The sequence below is a fragment of the Moschus berezovskii genome, chromosome Y (genome assembly GCF_049115385.1).
Source record: "Moschus berezovskii isolate FMDL1 chromosome Y, NW_MosBer_1.0, whole genome shotgun sequence".
NCBI classification, from domain to species: domain Eukaryota; kingdom Metazoa; phylum Chordata; class Mammalia; order Artiodactyla; family Moschidae; genus Moschus; species Moschus berezovskii.
The window spans coordinates 67,304,939-67,323,844 of record NC_142489.1 but is presented as its reverse complement, the minus strand read 5'-3'; positions in this window follow the sequence as shown (position 1 = coordinate 67,323,844).

The window sequence follows — 18,906 nt, the reverse complement described above, 5'->3', positions numbered from 1 at the left end:
TTCTCTGTACACCACTCCTACAAGGTCAAGTGGTATAGATGCCCAGGCCGACTAGAATTATTTGCTGATGTAATTGAAATGATAGCTTTACGAGAAGCCTAAACTCATATTTTGGACAAGATGCAGGAGATAGTATGGGAAAGGGAAATGTAGCATGCTGCAGTACCTAGGGTGGCAAACGGTGATGACAAGGACACGACTTGGCAGCTGAGACACAACAAATACCTGACAGTAAAACCCTTTGAAAAATTCAGCCTGACGTGTTTTCCCCCAGGCTTAGACCCTGGAGGGCCTTTAGGTTCCCATACTTAGGAAGAAAGGATAACTTACTTCAACCATTTATTGGGCTTCGTGGAGTCATTTGGGGCCAATGGATTCAGAATGACACGTACCAGTGTCATTTGAAAGTAGCAACACCGTCATGATAAACAATGCAATCTTCCTGGAGGTTTGTTGTATTCTACCTGGACTCTGGCATCTCTCTAGTAAAAGACAGTATGACCCAATTGGCTAAGCGTGTTCACGGTAAGAAGTTCTTACTCCTTAAGAAGGTGACAAAAAGGAGTCTTGCAAATATATGCTCATTGACAGATTCCTAGGTTGTTTCTCATGATCACCCTTTTAGAATGACTTAATCTACCCACTGCTCCCTTCTGTTGGGCCTTTTAACTCTAACGCCATAATCATTGACCTTTACACGATTCCTCTTCAAGAAACATAAACACATTCCTTACAAATTTATCCTTGTTTTCCTGCAATTAGTAGATTTCAATGATTCTGATCACTGAAAGCTCTTTACTTCGAAGAATACTCAACAGTGGTCTCTTTAACAAATATTATTTGGCGAATTCAACCCAACGCAGCTAGATTACATGAGTATTATAACAGCCTTCTCATAGAGACACTGTTTAAAGTGCTACCAGCCAAGGAGTCTGCAAAATAGGGGAAAAAGCTCCATGCCCTCCCCTGGCTGAACTCTTACACACTGAGTCTTCATCCTCATATGCAAATTATTATCCTAGCCTCAAAATTCATGTTGGTTCTCTTTGGCAGTTCTCAAGCTTTTACACTCTAAGACAGTGTTCTTTCTATTTTCCCCTACGAATCATTTCACTATCTACTTCCACCTGCTCACCAAATCATAGAATGACATCCAATATGATTTCTTCATGATTCCATTTGGCAAGGGAAATGCATAGAACAACTGGCCAAAAGCTTACCATTTTAGTGCAAGATCATTCTTTATAAAACCCTGAAAAACAATGAGGCATTATAATGGAACAACCTCTACAATTCTGCTCTCCCTTAATATAATACTTAGAAGTGCTGGATAGAACAGCCAAATTATTGGGAAAGTAGAAGCTGGTGGAATAGGTGAAGGCCCGATCAGCACCATTAAAACTGCCTCTACATTTAGAGCCACTGACTGAAAAATAAGAAGACACAGCTAACTTTATAGCCGAAAGACACTATACAACCAATGCTGTATAAACATGTGCATAGAGTCAGGAAACAAGGGAGGATAAGCAGTCAGGTTGGTACTTAAGCCCCAAGAAAGGACACATATAAGGAGATGGATATTATGGGCTTGGGGAATCATCACAGCGTGACACATTCAGAGTGTATAATGGGTCCCAACGCCTGGGATCTGACATCAGGAAGATGAGTCCACTCTGCTGGTGAAAACTTGGAATGAAGCTGGTTTGTAATGAACAGCAAGGCTCTAAGAAACTTGAAGTCCACTAGTGAAGAACATGTACACATCTATTTGTTTCTGAAACAAGGCAGAAGAATCGGAGTGAATCTGCTCAGAATGATGGCCAGTTCGCAGGACCATCACTATGTGTATCTCATGCCCCAAACAACACTCAACACATACTCTAGTTCTTCTTGCTCTGTAGGTGCTCCCATCTGGGGGTGAATTTTCCATTCCTGGAGAAGGAAACAGTAACCCACCAGTATTCTTGCCTGGAGAATCCCATGGACGGAGAAGCCTGGAAGGCTACAGTCCACGGGGTCGCAAAGAGTCAGACATGACTGAGTGACGGAACGGAACGGAACTGAGACAGGGAAGAGAATGAACTCAGGACAAACAGAATCAGTTCAGACTCAGCCCTCAAGAGTTCCGCTCCCGAAACCTGGGAGAAAAATCCCAACTTCAAGTCGAATTATTGGATACTGAGAAGAAAAGCCCCATAATACCTGTCAGTGGAACTACGCCCACTATCTCCAACCCCGTGTCCTTCCTATGTGAACACTGCCTGAACACACTGGGGTGTCACAGGACGCCCACTCTTGTCATGTCCAGCTCTCAAACCAAAGTCACAGGGAAAATGTATATTACACAGACTGGCCATATATAAAGCCACCACCTTTACAATAAGAGTCATTGTTTCAATTCACCTTTTTCACAAGGAGAAAGATAAATTGAGAAGTCTTGCCTGTTTGATTCCAATGGAAAAAAAAAAAGAGAAAGAAAAACAAAAAAAGGAATACATCACACATGAAATAGAGAAATCATTTAACAGATACAGTTTGAAGCCTGAGTAACAAGAATGCAAAATCAGATAGAGAAAAATGCAGATGGACAAAGAAAACATTTTAACAAGAAATGAGAAATAATATGGGAAAAAAAGCGCTCATGAAGAATAAAATAATGAAATAGAAAGCACATTAGAAGGAAATAATAGAGAAAAAGTGACACAGAAGAATGCGTTTGTGCCCTGGAAGATTCTATAGAGAAAAACACCGAAGCAGAATTGCAAATAGATGAGCAAATTTACAAATAAAGACCAGTTTAAATAATCTATTTGACAATATAAAAATAGCAGCATTGCGATATTTGGGGTCTCAGAAAGGAAGAAATAAAAAGCAGTTGATATGATATAGATAAAATTATGGCTGATCAGTTCCAAAACCTGAAGAAAGAAAGAAACTTAGAAATCTAGGGAGATAAAGAGCAGAGAGTTCCAGAAAGTTGCATGGAGACTGAAATGAAGACATATCAAAATTAAATGGAAAGTCGAAAAGAAAGTGAAATGGAATAAGGGAAAAGAAAGTACACAAAAGAAATCCACAAGGTTATCAGCTGACTCATGATTTCTGAAGTGGGGTTGCAGTGGGCCTTCTTCGGATTGGCAATTGATGTTGGATTTGTTGGCTACTCATGGAAGACTTTGGGGCCTGACAAGGCCCATGCTGACCATGCTCGTATTGCCAGAAGTCCATTGGTGAAGATCTGTGGTTTGATCCTTTGCAATACTACCTCAAGGTAACTGAGAGAATCACGGGTTGTAAGGGGGTCAGGAGGTGAGACCTGAAGTATGGAGGCCAAGACACTCTCCTTTCCCAAATGGGAAAACTCAGGCTCACGCAGGCCGACTGCAGAGCCTGGATTCAGGTCATGCAGGTAGCAGCTGGCAGGCTGAGACTTGAGACTTGGGGACTTAATGTGTACAAGCCACACTCAAAGGATCTGTGGTTACACCCTGAGAGTCCTGGGTGACTCTGATGGAGGCAAGGCACCTTTGTTGGAATCATCCTCCCCTGAGACCTGCCGCCACCAGACATACTGCTGCTCAATCAGTTTGAAATCACCTGAGCTCTTCACTCCCAACCCTCATTCTAGGAAGCCCTGTCAGTTGGTAAGGGTTTCTCTCTGGTGTCCCACTGCATTTTTTGTGTTGACTTTGGCATATTCTGTGAATTTACATATTCACTGTTTAGCCTTTCTCCACTGCCACACAGGCAATGCTGGAAGTGGCTTCAGGAGATACTACAGAGCAGATGTTGGAGGAAATGGACAGGTATCTCAAAAGGCAAGCCATTGTGCCTGCTGATGTTATCTCCCATATTGCAGGACACAGCATCTTCAGCTCCTGAAACGTGAGTGTTCCCTGTTTACTTTTGTGTCCCTGTGTTTTGCAAATGTGTGTAGATGTATTACATGTGTTTGTGTCAAATGTATTTGTGCCTGCTTATCTGTGTGAGTATGTCCAGCCCACTAAAGACACATAGGTGAAGACCAAAGATGTGAGATATGAAGCAACTAGAAAAGGAGATATCCACAGACTTGGGGAGAATGGTCAATGAATTTCTGTGGTACCACAGTCCCGGAGAGGAATGGGGAAATGATGGTCATTGATAACTGGAAGATGGCTCCTCAAATCTGGAATTACCTAAGAGACATAAACATGCTCAACATCTCTGCTCTGTCGTGGGGTGAGTTTGTACTTGGAAATGGGATTGGAGAGTTTGAAGAGTCACCCAAAGTAAATCAAGTACGGTGGGGCTTTGAATCCATTGCTTGTGGACCCATCGGTCTTTGAGACATGTACTGGCCTGTGGAAATGGAGGTCATGGTAGTAGGACCTACGATTTAGAAGAGGCCAAGGTTCTTTGAAAATGTGTAGAGTCTGGGAGAAGGAAGCCCAGATGGTGAGCCAGCTGCACTTTAGAAACGTTCCACACATGTCAGAAACATACAGGGGAACATCCTCGCTAGTGTGTTGCCTAGCATCAGCCAGGACACTCCCTCACATAGTGTGGTAGACACTGGGACTTTGTGAGAGAAATGATCTCCTAAAATATTTGCGTAGTTACATCGGAAGCTTGATTATGCCCAAATGAACTGATTTTTCTTTCCTCTTGATGAACGAAGGTGCCAGAAATCAGTTTTACACAGTCTACATTACTTCCCTACCATTCATGTATAAAATATGAAATATATATTATTTTCTTTGATTTAGTTAACTTGCTTTAATCTTTAATTTAATGATTTAATTAATTTGTTTTAATCTTTACAATTTTGTAGGGTTTTTCTGACTTACATTGATATGAATCAGCCCGCGGTGTATATATCCCACAACACATGAATCCATTCCCACCTCAATCCTCACCCATTGTTCTGCACAATTTAAGAAAAGCAGTGTTGAATGTCCTGCTTAATGTATTGAGTGTGCACTGATCATCTATTCGACGTATGGTAATAAACATATTTCAATGTGGTTCCCTCATATTGTCCCACCCTCGCCTACTCCCTCATAGTCTATAAACTGTTTTACCACTGTGTCTCTTTTTGTGAAAGACTCCTAGTTTCTGCATTCCAAATTCCACTAGTTCAGTTGCTAAGTCATGTTGGACTCTTTGCAACCCCATGAACCGCAGCACACCAGGCCTCCCTGTCCATCACCAACTCCCGGAGTTTACCCAAACTCATGTCCATTGAGTCGGTGATGCCAACCAGCCATCTCATCCTCTGTCGTCCCTTTCTCCTCCTGTCCTCCATCTACTCATATCAGAGTCAATAATTCTTATTATTTCTTTAGCGACAAGGCATAAACTCAATCTTTTCCCATGTATTATTTCTTCACACCAGGGTAGCCAAAATATTGGAATTTCAGTTTCAACATCCGTCTTTACAATGGATATTTAGGGTTAGTTTCCTTTAAGATTGATGGGGTTGATCTCCTTGCTGGACAAGTGTCTCTGAAGACCCATCTTTCGCACCCATTTGCAAAGCCTCAGTTCTTTGGCACTCAGCCTTCTTTATAGTGAATCTAGCACATCCGTACATGTCTACGGGTAAAACCATAGCTCTGACTATAAAGACTTTTGTTGCCAAGGAGATGTCTCTGCTTTTCAGTACATTATGTCTAGGCTTATCATAGCTTTTCTTTCCAGGAGCAGGGGTTTTTCTTTTCATGGATGTGATCACTGTCTCCAGAGATTTTGGAGCCGAAGAAAACTGTCTGTCTCTATTTTCATTTTTACCCTTTCTATTTGCCAAAACATTACTATTCTTTGTCCTGCCTCATTTCATACACCAACCCCAACCATCCCCATTGCACCAGGTATCTCTTTACTCTGTTTTTATGTTCCAGAACCCTATAATTGAATGGACATCTTTTATCGGTGTTATTTCTAGAAAGACTTGCAGGTCTTCCTAAAACCATTAAAGTTCCCTGGTAACATAGAAGGTGAAGAATTGAAAAGCAGAGACTTCCATTTTTCATGTAGGAAATTCTGCACCCAGGGGTTTATGTTCAAGAAAGAGAACTCCTTATTCCTTGTAGGAAAAATAACTCTCCTGATTTTCAACTGTGAAGTGTAGAAAATTCTATATGTAATGTAGGAAAAAAATCTTCATCAAGTATTCATATGTAAATTGTAGAGAATTGATATTTCAAATAGGAATATAGACATTGATTTCCCTATGTGAAATAAGAAACTCCATATTTCAAGTAGTAAAGATGGCAAATGTACAGGTGATGTGAAACAAAAAGACATTTTTTCACTCTCTTCTTTTACTTTCCTTAAGAGGCTTTCAGATTTTCCTCAATTTCTGTCATAAGTGTGGTTTCATCTGCATCTTTACAGTTATTGATATTTTCCATGTAGTCTTGATTCAAGCTTCTGCTTCATACAACACATATTTCTCATGATGTGTTCTGCATGTAGTTAAATAAGTAGGGTGACAACATAGCCTTGACCTACTTCCATGCCTTGTTCTAACTATTGTTTTCTGACATGCATACAGGTTTCTCAAGAGACAAGTCAGGTGGTCTGATATTCCCATCTCTTGAAGAATTTTCCACAGTTTATTGTGATCCAGAGAGTCAAAGGCTTTGGCATAGTCAATAAAGCAGAAATAGATGATTTCTGGAACTCTCTTGTTTTTTCAGAGATCCAGCAGATGTCTGCAATTTGATCTCTGATTCCTCTGCCTTTCCCAAAACCAGCTTGAACATCTGGAAGTTGACGGTTCACATATTGTTGAACCCTGCCGTGGAGAATTTTGAGCATTACTTTATTAGCACATGAGTTGAAGGCAATTGTATAATAGCTTGGGTATTCTTTGGCATTGTGTCTCTTTGGGATTGGAATGAAAACTGACCTTTTCCAATCCTTGGTCATTGCTGAGTTTTCCAAAATGGCTGGAGCAGCGAGCTGTGGCTGTGTGGCATTTAAGCAGCCAGCTGTCAAGAGGAGATATCCCACATCCAACATAAGGATCAGAGACTGTTCTTTGCTGTAGGAGCAGTGAAGAGTTACTCCACAACTAAAGTAAGAGAACCCCCAGTAGATGGTAGGTGATGAGAGAGGGCATTCGAGCGCAGAAAGATGGAATCCACCATCACAGAAACCTAATCAATCCATCACATGGACCACTGCCTTGTGTAACTCAGTTAAACAAAGACATGCTGTGTAGGGCTACAAATGAGAGGCATCCATACATATCGACTGGGAAAAAAACCTGCTTTGCCTATATGAACCTTTGTCGACAAAGTGATATCTCTGCTTCTAAGAATATTGTGTCTAGGTTTGTCATAGCTTTTCTTCCTGGGAGTGAGAGTCTTTTATTTTCATGGCTATAATCACGGTCCCCAGTGATTTTGGAGCCCAAGAACACTGTCGCTTTTTCCATTTTTAACCTTTCTCTGCAAAACTCTACCTTTACCCTTTGTTCTGCATCACTTTGTACCCCAAATGCAAACTTCTCTGTTACTCCACTTATAGCTTGACTTCCTGTTTTTACCTCACAGTCAGCTATGGTGAAAGGACATCTATTTTTGGTGTTAATTTTATAAATTCTTGGAGGTTTTCCTAAATCTACTAAAGTTTCCTGGTGACTTTGATGGTAAAGAATTGAAATACAGAAACTTGCATTCTTCATCTACAAAATCTACACCCAGATATTCATACAAAATTAGGGAATTCCACGTTCACAGTAGCAAACATAACCATCCTGAATTTCAAATGTGAATCACAGAGAATTCCAACTTTCAAATAGAATTGACACCTAGATTCTCATATGTGAAATTTAGAGAATCATATAGGAAAATCTACACCAAGATACTTATATATGAAATATAGACAATTTATATTTTGTTTAGAAATACGTCCCTTGGTTTACATATTTGAAATACAGGAATTCCATATTTCAAGCAGTAAATCAACATCTGCATATTCAGTGAAATTAAAAAAATTTCATATTACATGGAAGAAGTTTGTGTATTTACAGTTCATTTATTCATAATTTTTAGTAATTATTTATTTATTTATGGCTGCACTGAGTCTTCATTGCTGTCCACAAAGTTACTCTAGTTGCAGTAATTTGGGTTAATCTTCATTGCAATGAGCTAGCTTCTCATGGCAATGCCTTCTCTTTCGGAGGACAAGCTCTAGGGCTCTCAGGTTCAGTAGTTGGGGGTACACAGGCTTATTTACTTTGATAGTATGTGAGGTCTCCTCAGACCAAGATTCAAACCCATGTCCCCTGCATTGACAGATAAATTCTTAAGCCACTGGATCCCTGAAGAAGTCCAACAGGCATTTTTTAGTACATTAAAAAATATTTATTTAATTGGGGGCTAATTATAATATTAAAGTGAGTTTTCCATACATTGACATGAATCACCCATGTGTTTACATTTGTTCTTCATGTGAACATACCTTTCACCTCACTCCCATCCCAAACCACCAGGTCATCCCAGTGCACCAACCCTGAGCACCTTGTCTCATGTATCGAACACGAACTGGTGATCATTTTCACATATGATCATATACATGTTTCAATGCTATCCTCTCAAACCAACCCCCTCTCGCCTTCTCCCACAGAATCCTAAAGACTGTTCTACACATTTGTGTCTCTATTGCCGTCTCGCCTATAGTGTCATTGATATCATATTTCGAAATTCCATTATATGCATTAGTGTACCGTAGTGGTGTTTTTGGTTCTGACTTACTTCTGTCTGTGTAGTAGACTTCAGTTTCATCCATATCATTAGAACTTATTCAAATTAAATCTTTTTAATGACTTAGTAATATTCCATTGTGTATACGTACCAAAGATTTCTTATCCATTCTTCTGCCAGTGGACATTTATGTTGCTTCCATGCCCTGGCTATTAGAAACAGTGCTGTGATGAACATTGGGGTCCACGTGTCTCTTTCAATTCGGGTTTCATTGGTGTGTATGTCAGGTAGTGATACCGCTAGACCATATGGCAGTACTGTTTCCAAATTTTTAGCTAATCTCCCCAATGTTCTCCATAGTGTTTGTACTAGTTTGCAGTCCCACCAACAGTGTAAGAGGGTCTTCCTTTCTCCACTCCAGTACAGAATTTATTTTGTGTATATTTTTGGGTAGTATCCATTCTGACCGTCCTGAGATGGTTCCTCATTGCTGGTGTCATTCTTTTACACGTGGATGACAAGTTTTCCTAGCGCCACTTATTTCAGAGACTTTTCTCCAGTGTATATACTTGCCTCCCTTGTCAAAGAGAAGTTGTCCTTTCAATCATCTATACTTTGTCTTTCTGCCAGTACCATAGAGTCATGATGATTACAGCTTTGTTGAATAGCCTGAAGTCAAGTATGTTCATTCCTCCAGGTCCATTTGTCCTTCTCAAGATTGCTTTGGTTTTTGGTATTTCCATACAAATTGTGACATTATTTGTTAATAGTTCTGTGAAAAATACCATCAGTAGCTTGATAGGGATTGCATTGAACCTATAGATTGCTTTAGGTGGTATAATCATTTTCACTATTTTGACACTTCTAATCCATAAACATGGTATATTTCTAACATCTATTTATTTCCTCTTTGATTTCTTTCATCAGTGTTTTTTAGTTTTCTGTATATCGGACTTTGGTTTCTTTAGGTAGATTTATTCCTAAGAATTTTATTCTTTTCATTTCAATGGTGAATGGGAATGTTTCCTTTATTTATCTTTCTGTTTTCTAATTGTTAGTGTATAGGTATGCAGGGAATTTCTGGGTGTTACTTTTACATCCTGCAACTTTATCATGTTTATTGCTTAGCTCTAGCCATTTTCTGGTGAAGTCTTTAGGGTTTTCTAAGTAGAAGATCAAGATACCGTCAAAGAGTGAGATTTTTCATTCTTCTTTTCCAGTAGGAATTCCTTTGATTTCTTTTTCCTCTCTGACTGCTGTTGCTAAAATTTTCAAATCTGTGTTTAATAGTAGTGATGAGAGAGGGCATTCTTGTCTTGTTCCTGACCTTAGGGGGAATGCTTTCAATTTTTTACCATTGAGGTTCATCTTTACTGTGGGTTTGTCAAACGTAACTTTTATTAAGTTGAGGTATATTCCTTATATTCCTTCTTTCTGGAGGGTTGGTGTTTTTTTTTTTTTGGTCATAAATGAATGGTGAATTTTGTCTAAGACCTCACTGCCTCTTTAGATAATCATATGGTTTTTATCATTTAATTTGTTAACATGGTGTATTACATTGACTTGCAGTTATTAAAGAATCCTTGGATCCCTGAGATAAAGCTCACTTGGTAATGAAGTATGATCTTTTTAAAATGGTTTTGGATTCTATTTGTTAGGATTTTTTTAAGGATATTTGCATCTATGTCTATCAGTGTTAGTGGACTGTAGCTTTCTTTTCCTAAGGCATCTTTGGTTTTGGTGTTAGGGTGTTGGTGGCATCATAGAATGAGTTTGGAAATTTCCCTTACTCTGCAAATTTCTGGAAAAATTTGAGTAGAATAAGTGTCCAGTTAAATTCAGTTCAGTCGCTCAGCCATGTCTGACTCTGTGCCGCCATGAAGCACAGCACGCCAAGCCTCCCTGTTCATCACTAACACCCGGAGTTCACTGAAACTCATGTCCATCGAGTTGGTGATGCCATCCAGCCATCTCATTCTCTGTCGTCCCCTTCTTCTCCTGCCCACAATCCCTCCCAGCATCAGAGTCTTTTCCAGGGAGTGAACTGTTTGTATGAGGTGGCCAAAGTATTGGAGTTTAAGCTTTATCATCAGTCCTTCCAATGAACACCCAGGACTGAGCTCCTTTAGAGTGGACTGGTTGACTCTCCTTCCAGTCCAAGGGACACTCGAGAGTCTTCTCCAACACCACAGATCAAGAGAATCAATTCTTCGGCGATCAGCTTTCTTCACAGTCCTACTCTCAAATCCATATATGACCACTGGAAAAACCATAGCCTTGACTAGACGGACCTTGGTTGGCAAAGTAATGTCTCTGCTTTTTAACATGCTATCTATATAAAGTACTATAAATACTTGAAAAATGATAGAAGCCAAAATAATTCTCAAACTTGTAATGTAGTATATAGAAATGAATGTAAGGGAATAATAAAGAATAGATAAAAATTTCATTAATAAAAACATGAATAAAATAAAAAATAATCTAACAATTTCTCTAGAGTTACTGTGAGCTTAGTGGTGTCAGATCAGTGTCAGATGGTCTCTTTTTCCAACCCTTGGACTGCAAGGAGGTCCAACCAGTCCATCTTAAAGGAGATCAATCCTGGGTGTTAACTGGAAAATCTGATGCTAAAGGTGAAATTCCAATACTTTGGCCACATCATGCTAAGAGTTGACTCAATGGAAAAAGATCTGATGCTTAAAGAGATTGGGGGCAGAAGGAGGAGGGAATGACAGAGGATGAGATACCTGGATGGAATCACTGACTCAATGGACATGAGTGTGAGTAAATCCCCGTAGTTGGTGATGGACAGGGAGGCTTGGCATGCTGTGATTCATTGGGTCACATAGAGTCGGACACTACTAACCAACTGGACTGAAGGACAAACTAACTGACTTGTTATCAAAAGCTATTGTTGTCCTGAATTGCACATTTTCTGCATTAACTTCAGATTTTCAATTTATTGCACGTGTCAATTCTGGGCTAGTTCACCCTTCTTGCTGATTTTTTGCTTCCTCATATGCAATTTTCTTCGCTGACAAGTTTACACATGACTAGTTTGCACCATAACACTAGAGGTCAGCAGGCCCTTATATGACTTCACTTGCTCAGTGGTGCAGTGGTGAGGGTAGGACATTGAAAATATATACTGATGGGATATGTGGGTCGGGGTGCTTAAGGTAGATGGACCACAGTGGGCCTGCCACTGCAGTAGGTGACATGGATTTTCTCGGTTCACACTGCTCAGGGTCCTGAGTGATCCGTGAGGGCATTGCCCAAAGTGGGCCTTGTGTTTCATGCCCTTCCCATGTCTATGCCGCTCAGACTCTCAGGTCCTCTGCAAGGGAACTGAACATGATCGGTTATATGCTTTGTTTCCTTCCCAGATCCAAATTGCTCAGGAAACTTTGTGGCAGACAAGGTACTGTCTAAGGTAAGCCATGCATCTTATGTACCTATCAGGTCCCAGCCACTTGGTTTGTTGTAGGGTAAGGGAGTTAGAGAAGTCAAGGTTCAGAAAAAGAATGAGACTGGCACTTTTCAGGAACAGATCACCTTTAATTAGGCAAGAAAGAGCACCAGTCATATTAATGAGCTGCTGCACAAACCCAATAAAATTGTATGCACATATATAGGCAAATACGTGGAAAGTCACTGTCATAAGGGAATCTGTTCTTCTCCAAGGTTGTTTGGAGTAGTTATCACTTAAATGGCTGGGTCAAGGAATTTTGAAGATCAGGCATAAGCTGGACCTGCTGGAAGCTGGGTGTAATCATCCTTAATGTCCATTTATTTTCTTCAGGTGAGAGAGTTCTTTGCTTTTCATAGAACGGTGGGGATGACCTGGAGGGGAGTTTTAACTCCAGGCTGTTTTCAGCCATGTAAATTTCCTTCATTGTTGGCTTTTCCAGAAGGACAATTTGCAAGAATTCCGTGTGTCTCCAGAGGGGTGATGAACTCATATTTTGACCCTCTTTGCCTATGGGAACTGAGCATGAACCCAGGAAGACATGGTTACCAACTGGCAGCCTGCTCAGAGCTTGGTGGGAGATTGGGTCTCTGGGGCTGATATAACAGCAGCCTCGTGCCTTCTGCCTCTGTCTGATGCAAACATTCCTCTCTGCCTCCTTGGAGGAAAGGGCCATAAATGACAACCTGTTTGCACACCTTTGATATTTTGTAATGTGCAATCTCTTGTTCTGTGAGTGTCTGTTTTCACTATGTGGCCATAGAGACTTCTCTCAAGAAAGGTCCTTTTTTTGAATTTTTGTCTCTGGTGTTCCCATAGTTTAGGTTGCTACATCACCTTAGCTCTGTCAGATCATCCTCAGAGCATTAAAGCTGGGTCCTTATCATAGGGCAGATTATAGAGGCCAGGCATCCCTCTCAGGTCCACCTCAATGATGGTGGAGGAGTATCTGAGATGTTTCTCCACTGGTAATTACCGTTAGGTACATTTGCTTTTGTTTTTCTTTCCGTTGGTTATGTTGCTCTAAGCGATCCCAGAGTTCTCCACTGTCACTGTCCTGAGAGGGTTTACAATTATCTGCAAGCTCTCCTCATTTAAAACTTCCTCTCCGAGACCAACCTCAGCCCCTAAATATTTTGTCTTTCTTCGTGTCTCTTTTATTTTTCCCTACCTCCTTTGGAAAAAACATTTTGACTTCTGGGTAACTTGGACCAGTCAACAATGTTCCCAGTTTGTTTTCTGGAAGCTCTTCCATGTGCAGTCGATGCTTAGATGATTTGCTGGGGAGAGAGTGGTCTTGTCATCCTATTGTTCTGATATTTTGGAACCAACTGTCATCCTGCAAGACATATTTTATTAACTGAAATGCTGTTGTTCTTCAGCGACTAAGCCATATTTGACTCTTTGTATCCCCTTGGACTCTAGTACATCAGTCCTCTCTGCCCCTCACTGTCTCCCATAGTTTCCCTGGGATCATGTCCTATGAATCGCTGATGTAATCCAAAAGTCTCATCCTCTCTCACCCACTGATCCTCCTGCTTTCCACATTTTCTAAAGATCACGGTCTTTTCTAATGAGTCAACTCTGCCTCAGGTGGACGAAGCTTCGGGGCTTTATTTTCAGCATCAGCCCTTCCAAACGGTCTTCAAAGTTGATTTTATATACAATTCATTTGTTTGGTATTCCTGCAGTTTAAAAGAATCTCACAAGTCTTCCCCAGCAGAGAAGTTCACAATCAGTAATCCCTTGGTGTTCTCACATCTGTACATACTTTTGGAAAGAACAGAGATGGGACTCTACGGGCCTCTATGGGCCAAGTCATGTTCTAGTTTTTAAAGACACTTTCTAGCATCTCTTGATTAGCATGTGAGATGAGAGCAATTATGGTGTAGTTTGAGCATTCTTTGGCATTACCTTTCTTAGGGGTTGGAATGAAAACTGACCTTTTCCAGTCCTGTGGCCACCACTGAGTTTTTCAGATTTGCTGACATATCGAGTGTAGCACTTTCACTGCATCATCTTCCAGGATTTGAAATAGCTCACCTGGAATTCCATCACCTACACTAAGTTTGTTCGTAGTGATGCTTAATAAGGCCCACTTGTTTTCACATTTCAGGATGTCTGGCTCTAGGTGAGTGATCACACCTTCGTGATTTTCTGGGTCCTGAAGATCTTTTATGTACAGTCTTTCCCATTCTATTGCTTTCCTCTGTTTCTTTGCATTGATCACTGAGAAAGTCTTTCTTATTTCTCCTTGCTACTCTTTGGAACTCTACATTCAAATGGGTATCAATTTTCTTTTCTCCTTTGCTTTTCACTTCCCTTCTTTACGCAGCTATTTGTAAGGCCTCCTCAGACAACCAATTTGCTTTTCTGCATTTCGTTTTCTGGGGGATGATCTTGATTCCTGTCTCCTGGACAATGTCATGAACCTCCACCCATAATTTATCAGGCACCCTCTCTGTCAGATCTAGTCCCTTAAAACTATTTCTAACTTCCACTGTACAGTCATAAGGGATTTGACTTATGTTATACATGAATGGTATAGTGGTTTTCTCCACTTTCTTCAATTTCAGTCTGAATTTTGCAACAAGGAGTTCATGATCTGTGCCACAGTCAGCTCCTGGTCTTGTTTTTGCTGGCTGTATAGAGATTCTCCATCTTTGACTGCAAGAATAAAATCAATCTGTTTTCAGTGTTGAGCATTTGGTGATGTCTTCTGTCTGTCATTTTTTGGCCAGATTAATAAAAATGGCTTAAATTTCTTTTGTCCCCCCCAAAAAAAAATTGGAAAAATTTCAAATACTAATGGTATTTAAATGACATTTACCATAGATTTACAGCATATTTTACTTGAGGATCATAATTTCTATGACTATGTAAGTTTTTAAAACTCCTAATGGAAGGGGATTATTTGATAAAATTTACATTTTATGAATAAAAGAATCTATTTTTCTTCATTTTTCTGATCTTCTTGGTTGAAAGAGTTATGAAATATTTTTTCCCACTTTGGTTTTAGTTTCAGTTTTTTTTTTTATATATATAGTTCTACTTTTATTTTATTTATTGTTTTTTTCATTTTATTTATTTATTTTTTATTAGAGGCAAATTACTTTACATTAATATATTGGTTGGTTTTGCCATACATTGACACAAATCTGCCCTGAGTGTACATGTGTTCCCCGTCTTGAACCCCCAGCCCAACTTCCTCTTCCCCATATCCTCCCTCCAGGTCATCCATGTGCACCAGCACCAAGCATCCTGTATCATTCGTCGAACCTGGACTGGTGATTCATTTCACATATGATAAGGTACATGCTACAATGCCATTCTCTCAAATCATCCCACCTTCACCCTCTCCCACAGACTCCCAAAGGCTGTTCTACACACTTATGTCTCTTTTGATGTCTCGTGGGAAATAGATGGCAAAACAGTGGAAACAGTGTCAGACTTTATTTTTGGGGGCTTCAGAATCACTGCAGATGCTGATTGCAGCCATGAAATTTAAAGACGCTTACTCCTTGGAAGGAAAGTTATGACCAACCTAGATAGTATATTAAAAAGCAGAGACATTACTTTGCCAACAAAGGCCCGTCTAGTCAAGGCTATGGTTTTTCCCGTGGTCATGTATGGATGTGAGAGTTGGACTGTGAAGAAACCTGATCACGGAAGAATTGATACTTTTGAACTGTGGTGTTGGAGATAACTCTGTTCATTGGAAGGACTGATGCTAAAGCTGAAACTGCAATATTTTGGCCACATCATGCGATGAGTTGACTCACTGGAAAAGACTCTGATGCTGGGAAAGGTTGGGGGCAGGAGGAGAAGGGGACGACAGAGAATGAGATGGCTGGATGGCATCACCGACTCTGTGGACATGAGTTTGAGTGAACTCTGGGAGTTGGTGATAGACAAGGAGGCCTGGCGTGCTGTGATTCATGGCGTCGCAGAGAGTCGGACACGACTGAGCAACTGAACTGAACTGATACAGGATTAAGGCTAACATTATTCTAAATTCCATATATATGCATTAGTATGCTGTATTGATGTTTTTCTTTCAGGCTGACTTCACGCTGTATAATAGGCTCCAGTTTCATCCACCTCATGAGAGCTGACTCAAATGCATTTTTTTGATGGCTGAAAAATACTCCATTGTGTATATGTACCAGAGCTTTCTTATCCATCCATCTGCAGATGGACATCTAGGTTGCTTCTATGTCCTCGCTATTATAAACAGTGTTGCAATGAATATTGGAGTACATGTCTTTCTTTCAATTCTGGTTTCCTCAGTGTGTATGCCCAGGAGTGCGATTGCTGGATCATTTTTTGAGGAATCACCACACTGTTCTCCATAGTGACTCTACTAGTTTGCATTCCCACCATCAGTGTAAGAGGGTTCCATTTTCTCCAAACCCTCTCCAGCATTTATTGCATGTAGACTTTTGGATAGCAGCCATTTTGACTGGTGTGAAATAGTATCTCATTTTGGCTTTGATTTGCATTTCTCTGATTATGAGGGATGTTGAGCATTTTTTCATGTTTTTGTTAGCCATCTTTATGTCTTCTTTGGAGAAATGTCTGTTTAGTTTTTTGACCAATTTTTTGATTGGGTCATTTTTTTTTTTTTTCCTCTGGAATTGAGCTGCAGGTGCTGCTTGTATATTTTGGAGATTAATTCTTTGTCAGTTGTTTCATTTGCTCTTAATTTCTCCTATTCTGAATACTGTCTTTTCACCTTGCTTATAGTTTCCTTTGCGGTGCAGAAACTTTTTATTTAAATTAGGTCCCATTTTTTTAAATTTTTTCTTTTATTTCCAGAATTCTGGGAGGTGGGTCATGGAGGATCCTGATGTGATTTATGTCGGAGAGTGTTTTGCCTATGTCCTCCTCTAGGAGTTTTACAGTTTCTGGTCTTACATTTAGATCTCTAATCCAATTTGAGTTTGTTTTTGTGTGTGGTGTTAGGAAGTGATCTAGTTTCATTTTTTTAACAAGTGGCTGACTAATTTTCGGAGCACCACTTGTTGAAGAGACTGTCTTTTCTCCATTTTATATTCTTGCCTCCTTTGTCAAAGATAAGGTGTACATAGGTGCGTGAATTTATTTCTGTGCTTTCTATATTGTTCCATTGATCTATATTTCTGTCTTTATGACAGTACCATACTGTCTTGATGACTGTGGCTTTTTAGTAGAGCCTGAAGTCTGGCAGGTTAATTCCCCCAGTTCCATTCGTCTTCCTCAAGATTGCTTTGGCTATTCAAGGTTTTCTGTATTTCAAAAAATTTGTGTGATTATGTGTTCTAGGTTTGGGGAAAATATCGTTGGTAGCGTGAAAGGTATTGCATTGATTGTATAAATTACTTTGGGTAGTATACTCATTTTTACTCTATTTATTCTTCCAATTCATGGAAACGATATATTTCTCCATCTATTAGTGTCCTCTTTGATTACTTTCACTAGTATTTTATAGTTTTTTATGTACAAGTCTTTTATTTCCTTAGGTAGATATATTGCTGAGTATTTAATTCTTTTCATTGCAACAGTGAATGGAATAGTTTCCTTAATTTCTCTTTCTATTTTCTTATTATTAGTGTATAGGAATGCAAGGGATTTTTGTCTTGATTTTATATCCTGCAACTTTATTGTATTCATTGCTTAGCTCTATTAGTTTTCTGGTAGAGTCTTTAGGGTTTTCTGTGTAGAGAATCATGTCATCAGCGAATACTGAAAGTTTTACTTCTTCTTTTCCAAGTTGTATTCCTTTTATGTCTTTTTCTTCTCTGACTGCTGTAGCCAAAACTTCCAGAACTATGTTGAATAGTAGTGGTGACAGTGCGTACCCTTGTCTTGTCCCTGATTTTAGGGGAAATGCTTTCAGTTTCTCACCATTGAGGATAATGTTTGAGGTGGGTTTGTCATATATAGCTTTTATTTTGTTGAGATATGTCCCTTCTATTCCCACTTTCTGGAGGGGTTTTATCATATGGATGTTGAATTTTGTCAAAGGCTTTCTCTGCATCTATTGAGATAATCATATAATTTTTATTTTTCAGTTTGTTAACATGGTGTATTACATTGATTGATTTGTGGATATTGAAGAATCCTTGCATTGCTGGGATAAAGCCCACTTTGTCATGATGTATGATCTTCTTAATGTGTTGTTGGATTCTGATTGCGAGAATTTTGTTAAGGATTTTTGCATCCATGTTCATCAGTGATACTGGCCTGTAGTTTTCTTTTTTTGTGGGATCTTTACCAGGTTTTGGAATTAGGGTGATGGTGGCCTCATAGAATGCGTTTGGAAGTTTCCCTTCCTCAGCAATTTTCTGAAAGTGTTTCACCAGAATTGGCGTTAGCTCTTCACTAAATTTTTGGTAGGATTTAGCTGTGAAGCCCTCTGAACCTGGGCTTTTGTCTGCTGGAATATTTCTAATCGCAGCCTCTAATTCCGTGCTTGTGATGGGTCTATTAAGATTTTCTATTTCTTCCTGGTTCAGTTTTGGAGGGTTTTACTATTCTAAGAATTTGTCCATTTCTTCCAAGTTATTCATTTCATTGCCATATAATTGCTGATAGTATTCTCTAATATTCCTTTGTATTTCTGTGTTGTCGGTTGTGATCTCTCCATTTTCATTTCTAATTTTATTGATTGGGTATTTCTCCCTTTGTTTCTTGATGAGTCTGGCTAGTGGTTTGTCAATTTTATTTGCCTTCTCGAAGAACCAGCTTTTGGCTTGGTTT